The following is an 11022-nucleotide window of genomic DNA, read 5'->3' as shown; positions in this document are numbered from 1 at the left end:
ATAGAAATGCGTAGAAAAGAGGAGGGGTGTGTGTGGAGGCCTCGCAACCTAACCTGCTAGGCGGCGTGAAGAGACGCATTTTCAGCCAATCATTGGTCACCCTGGCAGTCAGCCCGGACAAATAAAACACAAGTTATTAAGCAGGTCAGCCTTAACCATACGTATATTCTCCAATGATAAGCATCGGTGGCGCTTGATCGACAGGCGTCAAGACCAATACACCGGGGACAAAGCGGATTTGTTTTTCCTCAGGGCCGGAGCTCCTCCAATGGGGAGGGCAGCAAATTAAAGGCGGATGGAAAGAGGCGGACTGCACGGCTGTTTGTAGACGCGAGGCTCCTCTGGGAGTGGCACGGCTGTCAACTAATGGGGGATATGAGCGGGGATGGCGGGGCGGGACTAAGAGCCAATGAGAGACTCGCCTGAGGGGAGGGTGGTGGCCGTCCCTACATTAAAGTGTTGAATTGGCGTGGGAGGCTGACAGAAGATGAGAGAGGTACCCGCGCTTCCGGGGTCAGTGGGGGGTGAGGAGGTGTGGCTAGATGCGGCTCCGCCCTCTCGAGGGGTTGCGAGAGGGGAGATGCTGTTGGCGGGAGGGGGGAGTTGAAGTGGGGGGGGGAGGAAAGGGAGGCAAAAGTTCTCTGAGGAGAAAAAAATAGGGCGCGCGCAAAAAAATATATAAAAAAATAAAAGTTTGGCGGCGCCCGAGGGACGGCGCAGCCCTTTGACGGTCTACTCGGAAGTAAGCCCCACTGTGCTCAATGGGCTTACTCGCGGGTAAGAGTGCCTGCCGTCCCTCCGAGTGTCTCCATTCGGAAGGGAGTTGAGCCCGGGGCTTGTAAACTCTCAAAAGTGCCTGCGAGAAGCCGCACTTAGGTGGGAAGCAAGGCCGGCGAAACTGAGGAGACGTCTCTCCTAGGATTACGCCTTGAATGAAGGCTGCAACCCGGTGCGCACTTTCTTCCCGCTCCTCGGAGTAAAGCTCTCAGGGCGACTTACTTCCGAGTAAACCCGCACACACACAAAAAATAACCTCCCTCCACTGAGATTTTACTGTGGCGTAAGCTTTCTTTCTGAGGCGCGAAGTATTATTTTCATTTGACATAAATAATAAGTCGCGCTGAAAGACACATGCGCGGGTACGGAGAAAATTAAATTGTGAAATGCGGGGATAAAAGCGAGCTCAGACCCCAGCGAACTTTTGCCAGAATTCCATTATTATTATTATTATTATTATTATTATTATTATTATTATTATTAGTGTGTTACTGTTACTCAGTTTCCTCCGATCCAGCAGTTACTGCTGCCGCGTTTGTATTGAAGCAGATGCCCGAGGACTTCTAAGCTTTTTCTTTCTGCAAATCTCCCTGGTGTTTCTGAGGCGTGATTTTAGGACGCTCAAATCTTTTCAGAGCGAAGTGCTTAAGATTCTTCTCCTCTAAGCATATGGTCTGGTTAGGAGGTTAACAAAAACACACACACAAAAAGAACTGCTAAATTGATTTCCTAATTCCTCACAACAACAACAACAACAACAACAGTATAATAATAGGAGGGATTTAATTAAAGTTGAAAATGCGGAAAGGGCTCTCGTTTCCATTTGAATCTGGATTTTTTTATATTCTAAATGATACCAAATTTTCAACTGAAGGCACGTAGCTGGTGCTTGGGGGTAGGGGAAGATGGGGTAAAAAGGCAGGAGTCCCTAGGAGTTAGTGGCACCTGGGAAGTGGGAAGAGTTAAGGCTAGATTGTGGTAAGTCCACCTTCTGCCACCTATTTAGCCATTCTAGGTTGAGTACCCCTTTCTGCTAATCTCCCATTGGTCACCTGAGCTGTCGATTTAGCTCTGGAGACTACCCAGGAGCTGGAAATCTGCTTGTATTTGAAGGGCTGGGTAGGAGGCTATAGAGTAGGCAATGCCTGCTGTGGCCCTTTTCCTCTCTCCTTGGTTTTGACAGTCTAGGCTCAACCCTTCTTTCTAGTCCCCTAAACCAAGTCCTGCTCTTTCTCTCGTTTCTACCCACCCGTGTTTACAGAATGAGAAAAATAACTCTATTTTCCCAAAGTCAAAAAACTTCAATTCAGTGCTGAATTTGAGTGAGAAAGGAATGTAAGAATGCAAGAAGAGTAAAGAGAGTGAGGAGTTACAGGGGAAGGGAAAAAGCTGAACCGAGCCACATGGGCGGTAGTGTTGCAGAACTTGAAAGCAGGGGTCAAAGCCGGGAAACTTCACATTGTCTATGGGTGCTTACTGAAAGAAAGAAAGAAAAGGACCAATATTTTCCATGTTGAGCCCTGAATGAGCAGCAATCTGAACATAATTCTTGAGAAAGGGATTCAACCTGTGGTTCTATGCACGCTTGATTGGAAATTTCTGAGAGGCTGCTGCTAGGCTCTTGGGGGGGGGGGAGTGCCACAAGACTCTCTTGACTGTTTTAGTTGAAAGTAAATTCCATTGAAGTCAGTGAGACTTGCTTCTGAGCAAACATGTATAGGATTGGGCTATAAATGGCCTTGCTGTGCGAACTGCCGTCCCTTAAGCTAAATTTGGAAATTTAAGACACCTTAAGCTAAATTTGGAAACAGCAAGGAAACATATTTTCAGGACAATAATTAAGTTGGAAAGTTATCCACTGTTATCAAGATCACAAATACAAATTTCAAATGATTTGCCAACAGGAAAAATCCTAGGTGCTTAGAAATTTAATATTCTGCTGGAGAAGAATTTGAAGCATTTTATTTAACTCTGCTTTATAAACAGATAGGTGCTTAATGCATATTGCAGCCCAGTCCTAGCCATGTCTACTCAGAAATAAAGTCTATTTAATGTTTAATCCAATAGGTCTTACTGCTAGCAAGTGGGGCTAAGATTGCAGCTATCATCAACTTTTTTTCATAAAGAGTGAAACATGTTGGGTGTCTCCTCTTTTTTCTAAGAAAGCTTATGAGATTATTTTCCCATTTTATTTCTAATGTGTCATTCTTTCTGGATTAATTCATTTTGAATTATTTTGTGATAACTGATTTGGATTCATGACTTCAGTAAATGATCTTTAGAAAGGTAAAACAAGTCCCTCTTTTGTACCACTCCATCTTTCGCCCCATGACTGTGATTGCTACTGTGTCATTAATTTGTAATTAATACCGGAGCTTACCTTTCAGAAGTAAATCTTTTTCTGGCACAAAACGCATCTTTTTTTAAGAATTGGAACTTTTGACTTTGTTATATATTGCATTCTAAAAAATGTGGATGTGTGAAACAGCAGAATTTAGGAAGTCTGATAGGTAAATCCATTGGAGCCTTTAAGGAAGACTTAGTTGCCCTATAATTTGTGGTTTGGCTTGTTTATTTAGTCTGAAGCTGCCTACACATACAATTCATTTACCTTTGCTATCAGAAAGTGGGAGATGGCGATCCTATTAATTAAATTACAAAAGAAGCACAAAAAAGCACACCTCGAGCTGGCCTTGGGAATGTGCTGACCCATCTCAAAGGCTAAAGAAATACATTTTGTATCTGTTATAAAACAGTTATAAAACAGTAATTACTAGATCTTGTAATGAGTCCCTTGAATGTCAATAGTGGTATCATAAATATACACCTGCCTATTCCGACATTTGTAAATTCTTGGTAATTGTGACCTGCCCAAATGGTGAAAGAAATCCATGTTAGTGACCTGTACAATTGCTTTAAGGACACCCTAGAATCTTCCTTCATGGCCACAGAAAGGACAGTCCCAATTTATCTCAATGGGCATTTGCACTTTAAATATCACAGTGTAAAACTTCACTATATACACACATATTTCTATTCCTATAATTATTTTCTCCTTTGCCAGCTATGAAGTTTAAATTCTATATAAACAGACATCAATATTCCCTTCATGAAACATCTTTATTTAATTCCCATTGGAAGTCTCCTTGTCCAAGTGAATGCATTGGGTATATCCCCAAATGGTTAATGTGTTTCAAGGCCACCCGTATTAGATCTGAAATCTGGTCCAGTGACCTAAGATATGTCTGAAAATGGGCCATATTTTAAAGATGGAGCAAGGAGTGCCTCTTAAGAGAAGTTGACATTCCAGCACAAAGCAAGCCAAACCACAAATGATATGGAAAATTGGGTGTGGGAGTTCTACTGCATTTTTTTCATACTTGAATCAGCCTTTGTAGAGATGGCACCTCTACTAGGAGCCATGAACAATAATCTGTGCTGCAGAATGCAAACTTTAGTATAATATACAAGTAATGACTGATAGCTAATTATATTCTCTGAGAAGACTGAGAATTATGAAGTGATATTATGCTCGTACAATACTACAAGAAGCACGAAACACTAAAAATAGTAAAGTTTCCCCTTACAAATAGTATCTAAATACAGTATCCCTATGAAGATTCTATAGTCTTTCCCTTTAGTCAGAGGTTGCCTCCCCAGCCCCCACCCAGCCCTTGCAATCTTTGGAGGTAGGAAATGAACAACCAGAGCCTGACTAACCAAGTGAGTGTTGCCCTTGGCCTAAACAGTTGTATGTGTATACAATATTTTACTGGTTTGTTTGGAAAAACAAATTGACTGTTCTTAAACACAACTTCACCATGAATGTTTAGATAGCTTTGTGGGAAAACAGTATAAATGTACTTATATATACTTTGTAGAAATGCACTTCTTAAATCACAAATGCTTGCCTCACATGCATATATATATATATATATATATATATACACACACACACACACAAATACACACACACACACACATATGTATAAGAACTATTCATGTGGTGCACTAGCATATTCACTGTTCTTCTTAAAACTTTAACCTCTGCCCAGAAATATTTTCTTCTTTTGCATTCTAAGTGTTCAGTTGTTCAACAAAAAGAAAGCAGGCAGTCTTTCAGAAGTAAACAAATAGCTGCGGAAATTGTTTGTTGTCTCATAGCCATTTCCATTCCTGTGACTTTGCAAAAGGTACTTGCAGGGATTGCAGTTTGTTTGTTCCCCCCCCCCCAATATATACTAATGGTTACAATACTTTACATCCTCCTGATGCTGCTGAACTACAGCTCTCACCACTGGCCATGCTGGCTGGGGCTGATGGGAGTTAGAGTCCAACGACATCTGTTAGGTAAAGGTAAAGGTACCCCTGCCCGTACCAGACTCTAGGGTTGTGCGCTCATCTCACTCTATAGGCCAGGAGCCAGCGCTGTCCGCAGACACTTCCAGGTCATGTGGCCAACGTGACAAGCTGCATCTGGCGAGCCAGCGCAGCAAACGGAACGCCGTTTACCTTCCCGCTGGTAAGCGGTCCCTATTTATCTACTTGCACCAGGGGGTGCTTTCGAACTGCTAGGTTGGCAGGCGCTGGGACCGGACGACGGGAGCGCACCCTGCCGCGGGGATTCGAACCACTGACCATGCGATCTGCAAGTCCTAGGCGCTGAGGTTTTACCCACAGCGCCACCCGCATCCCTAACGACATCTGTTAGCTGCGCCCTAATTTAAGGTGCTGATACAATGATTCTGCATCTAGGCATGAGAGACCCAAAGCACACAAAACCATCACCTTGCAAGTATTCATGCTGTACTACAGACAGAAACAATACCTCAAGGATCAAGCTAGGCCTTCGTCCTTTATATTCAGTAAAAATGTATCCATTTCACACATAGTGAAAAACCAAGAATGAGACATAAATTGCTTATGTCTATAGCTACAAAAAGAGCACATATTGACAGAAACAGATATAAGATATGTCTTCCTGCAGTTTCCCATCAACATAAAGAATAGTGTGAGAAACTAGTTTGTTATGCCTTCATGCAGAACATCTTCCTTTGTACCTCATTCTTAGCACACATATGTATATTTCTCCCTTTCTTGAAAGTAGTTCCATCATTCAGAATGTACAACTTGGGAGTGACGCAACAGATTGTTGCAGTGTGTCCTCAACCCCCTAACAGAAGCGCACCTGTTCAGGCCATCTGCCAACAGGCTCAGGATAGGAGCTGGCTGCTAGTCCAAACCTAAACTTTTCTTGCTATACAACTTGGTGGGGAAAGCAAGGCTGGGGCAAAGTTAAGAGTTTTTTAATCTTGTAGTGTGCATCCCCTAACCCTAATAATTGCCTTCAGGATACTCTCACCTGTTAAGCTCTTAAGCAGGCCAATTTATTCTCTTTCTCTCAGCTGACAAAGATCCCATGGCTCAACTGCCCTTTAGCATGAATTTCATTAATAGACTTACATAAGTCGTATTAAAATGTGTTAAATTGTTTGTGATTCTTATATGCCACCCTTCCTTCCAAAAAAGGAGCCCCAGAGCGGCTACGAATATAAAATAGCACCAGAGTAGATTTTGGGGGCATAGAGAAAGAGGAAGGGGAAGACCTGCTGCTTGTGCAACACTGGGTTCAACGGCTAAACACACAAGATACTTACCGTATTTTTCGCTCTATAAGATGCTCCCGACCATAAGGCACACCTAGTTTTTAGAGGAGGAAAACAAGAAAAAAAATATTCTGAATCAAATGTTGTTGAAGAGGCTTTGCGCAGCTATCGCTGAAGCCAGAACAGCAAGAGGGATTGCTGCGCAGTAATCTCTCTTGCTGTTTAGGCCTCAGCGATAGCTGCACAGCCTGCATTCGCTCCATAAAACGCACACACATTCCCCCTTACTTTTTAGGAGGGAAAAAGTGTGTCTTATAGAGCGAAAAATGCGGTATTAGAGAGTGTGCTAGTACTATCATTCTGGAGATCTCATAATGTTCTAAATGATAGTGGATTAAGTGATATTGTGGATTGTTTAAATATTTTGTAGTTTGTTAATCATATACTCTTCAATCAATTAATCCATTATATTTAAATAAATTGGCATTTCATGAAACAATGAACATAAATGCCTTTTTGATAACATATAATGTAATGTTTGTTTTAAGAAAATGCTTATTCCTCATTTTTAGATGACGCGTTTGTGAAGGGGACTCAGCAGAATAAAACCATTCCTTAAAAAAGCAGACAACTGTGTGCTTTAACTTTGCACCTCAACAATAAAAAATTGTCTCTGCCTATTTTAAATGCCTGTTACAAAATTTAAAGATACTTATTTAAAAACAACCAACAGACAAATTTTATACATATTTACTCAGAAGTAATTCTCATAGAGCTCCGTGGGGCTTACTCCTTGGAAAATGTGTTTTGGATTGCAGCCTAAACCCTGCGCACTTTGGGCACAATCTATCAGAAAACTGTACTGTGACATCCTCTTTGATTTGAATGGCACCATGCAAGTGTAGCAGTTGGCCTGGAACAACCCCTATTCAGATCACTGGGGTTGCAAAGGAGAAGCTTGTGCTCGATTGTGCAGTTAGTTACAGTCTCTTCTTCAGATTGGAAGTATCCTTCATTTTATACATAAGGAAAACTTGATACTTTCAAAGAAATACCTGTGTTTATTTAGAAATAAGTCCCATAAAGCTCAGTGGCATTTACTCCTAGGAAATTGGATATGAGATTGCAACCTTAGTCTAAGTCTGCAATCCTATACCAAAGTTTCCTTGGACAAAGTCCCATTGACTACAATAGGACCTACATCTGAATAAACATGTATAGGATTGTGCTGTAAATGATTTGTGATTTAAATACAGAGCGTGCTGACTTTCATGTTTACTTCATCTAAACACACAGAAGTGCTTGTGGTGGAGACAAATCCTGTAAAATTAAGCCATTCTCTTTTGTAATACTTTGAAACAATGTAATGTAAGCATTTTTAGGCATAATAGGAATTGTGAGAGCTGGTAAAATAGACCAGGTCTGAAAGATACCCCAGAAGCTAAATTTTCAGATCAAAGGAACAGCTATGGGAAGAGGAAAAACCTTTTATTTCAGAAATGTGATTATTTACAGTAGAATCTTCACATTTCAATAGTCTTTGAATTTCTGAAGTGTATTTTTATATACAAATCATATCTTAAAATTAAGAGGATAAGGCTCTGCATTTCAGCAGCGATTTATGTCTCTTGGTCTGAATTGGCTTTGCAAACATTAATAAATTAAGGTGAAAAAGCTCATTGTGGTAGAAAATATCCTATCTTAATAGATGAGAAAACTTAAACATGAGAAGGTTAATGGCATTATTGTCTATTGATCTTCAATGCCTTTTGAAATTTAGGGATAGATTCGAAGGGGGGAAATGACATCAGTTTACTGACAGATGAATAGTACTCTACAACTGAAGTCGGCAAGCATCTTTAAATGGGATATGGTGATATGAAATCCTTGAGCATTTTTAAGTGTGCTCCTCACAATACCTTGCAACTTAAAAAGCACACCTTGACTCATACTCACATTGAATTAAGTCATCTGGAATTTTATTGTAGGAAATGAAAAAGGTTTCAATATTCAATGATTAACATTGGAACATTGTTACATTGGAACATTGGAAATGAAGCAAATTGGTATTGGTATTTCATGTGAAAATGAATGGCATATCCATGTGGGGGCAGGCAATGTATTAAACACTTTTGGGCCAGCCATTTCGTGGTTCAAATTCCAAGGTTGCAATCTTCATAATGGCAAAGATGTTGACATGTAGCTGAGATTCTGGTAATTATTAGTAGCAGGGATGCTTCTGAATTCCTCGTTGGTCCTGAATTTAACAGTTCTCATTTACCTTCTCCTGCTTGTGGATTAGCACCAACACACATACATGCTCTCTACCATTCTTGTAAATTGGATTTTCAGAACCACTAAAATCCATTGTGCATGGATTGTTTGCTCTTGAAACACTTTCCATTTCTTCTGTTCACATATTTGTTTTTAATTTGGCTAAACCATGCTCCAAGCTTATGTAGACAGCTGGCACCGCCTCTGGGTGCAGGGCACATGCGCTGCCCCAGGCGCCCGATCGGCTTGCTCCGACGCTGTTGCGACTTGCTAGTATTCATCTACTATCCGCCCTATTCGCTTGTAATTTGTTTTAGCTGATAATAATATTGTATTTTACAATTGTTGTAACCAGACCTTTGGCCATATGGTGAAGAGTGGGTAAGAAATCCCGTAAGAAGTAGAATAGTATAGGCTCTGGATTTCTTTTTTTATCTACTCTGCTTGATGAACTCTAGGAAGCCAGAGAGGGCTTTATGCAGGTGATTAGATAGCAAACACACACACCCAATAGTAATGTGCAAGGTTATTTGTGTGCAAAAAAATTCACACAAAAAGAATTGCAAGAAAGTGGAGTAAGAGTACATGGCCCATGTTCTGAAATGCCTTAATGAAATTGTACATGTAAAATCAGAAAACAGAATGCAGTACAAAATATGGGACAGAAGGAACCCATGGAAGAATTATAAATGGGGATGGGGAGTCAGTTTGACTATTGCCAATAATGTGAAAACGTACAATAGTTAGGTTAAACTGTACAGCAGGCAAGTGAATCTAAAGCTCCAAGGTGTCATTCCTCTCTTGGGATCATTAAACACATTCACTCCTCTTGTTACAACAAAAAAAATCATACAAAGGGTTGCTTAGGCATATTAGATGTCCTTAGACACTTTAATAAAGCCCCAAATATGTGGGATGCTATGATTATGACTTTTTATTAAAAAAGGAGGGGTGAGAATCGTGTTCTTTTCAATTTGAGGCTGATGGTGCTACAAAAAAATACGTTGCAATTATCATATATAGGTGACACTGACTATAGTGCGAGAAGGAGAGGCCTGCAAAAACGCTTTTGTTAAACCATTTTTCAGCACACAAAAGCACTTGATTGGCACTTCACTGATTTAATAGCCCATTTGTAATGCAGAAAGAACATCACTGAAGACTTTAGCATTATCCCAAATCTAATAATTGAATTTGTAGGTGCAAAAACCCAAGATTTCTAACACACAGGAAATCTTTTGGAGAGCATGAAACAGAGAAGTTGTGATTTTAATGTGTTGTATTTTATCCTTGTGGTTCTTAATGTAACAGACTAGGGAATTAGGAAATTTTGGTTTTGTTACTGCATGTTCTTCTGATGCCTGCAGCAAATTTGTGCTGCAATCCTGAATTCATTTACCAAGGACTAAATTCCATTGAACACACATTGGTTTGCTTTTCTTAAAAAAAGAAACAAAAAACCAGTGGGTCCAATAATAAGCTGAAAACTTCACTGTCAGTTTATGAAATTGTAATTGAAATGTGAAAATAAGTCCCTTTTATGGGAGATGGGATTCCAAGCCAGTTTGTTTCAATGGAATTAAATGGAAATTATTATTTTTCTCTCTCTGTCAGATGTTCTTAGGCCCACTGGTAATTTTGCGTAGCATGATTTCCCCCTCTTTTAACATTGCAATAATCCTGTGAGGTAGGAAAGAGGCAAAAAATACAACTACCAATATCTTTATGCAGCCCTATGGTGCAGCCATGCTGTGTACAATTTTGACTCGCGCAAGAGCATGACGCCAAAAGACCCGTTTCTTTCATGAGCAGCAGCACTACTGCAAGCGCAAGCGCTGGCTACAAACACCAAGCTCAGCAGCAGGGGCACTGGAGGGGGAAAAACAGGACATACCAGGATTGAATCAGAAGCTGGGATGGCTTCTGTAATTCTGGGGTGTCCTGGGGAAATCAAGATGTCTCTGAACAACAGAAATGGAGAGCTATTGCCCTCCTGAGCTACTTTTGAACTTGTCAGAGACCGCTTTGGAAAATAGAATGCTGGACTAGCAGGGCTTTTTTTAGCTTGCATACTTTCAGTCTAAATTCTCATATTAAGTTTTGGGGCAGAGTCATAATTTAAATCCTGGTCTCCCTGCCATGGACCAGCTCTATAGCTATTACATTATCAACTTCCCTGGGTGAGAAAAGCAAGGTAGGCAGACAAAGAAAACATCTACTTGGTTGCTCCCAAATCAGCAGGAAGTAACTGCTTCCCCTTCTCCCTCTATACTTGCAAGAGCAAACCATTATCTGTGTGGACCCTCAGAATAGGGCTTACTAGAAATAATAATAAAAATAGGCCTACTTATCATACATGGGGGAA

The 11022-nt window shown here is 40.7% G+C and overlaps 1 protein-coding gene across 4 annotated transcripts in view; it reads left to right on the top strand.

Moving 5' to 3' along the window:
- Positions 1–430: 430 nt before the first annotated feature.
- The window catches only part of ZBTB20 (zinc finger and BTB domain containing 20), a 463068-nt gene continuing 452476 nt past the window's right edge, over positions 431–11022 (top strand). For 2 of the 4 annotated variants that reach the window (XM_081908427.1, XM_081908444.1), the window contains exon 1: positions 431–496. The gene's annotated coding sequence lies outside the window, so the exon portion shown is untranslated. The remainder of the gene's footprint in view (positions 497–11022) is intronic. The other 2 variants (XM_081908424.1, XM_081908429.1) reach the window with 2 other exon arrangements.

This window comes from Podarcis melisellensis (assembly GCF_964234715.1).
Source record: "Podarcis melisellensis genome assembly, chromosome: 4".
Lineage (NCBI taxonomy): Eukaryota > Metazoa > Chordata > Lepidosauria > Squamata > Lacertidae > Podarcis > Podarcis melisellensis.
Note: the sequence above shows the minus strand (reverse complement) of the source record. Positions and strands in the feature narration are given on the sequence as shown.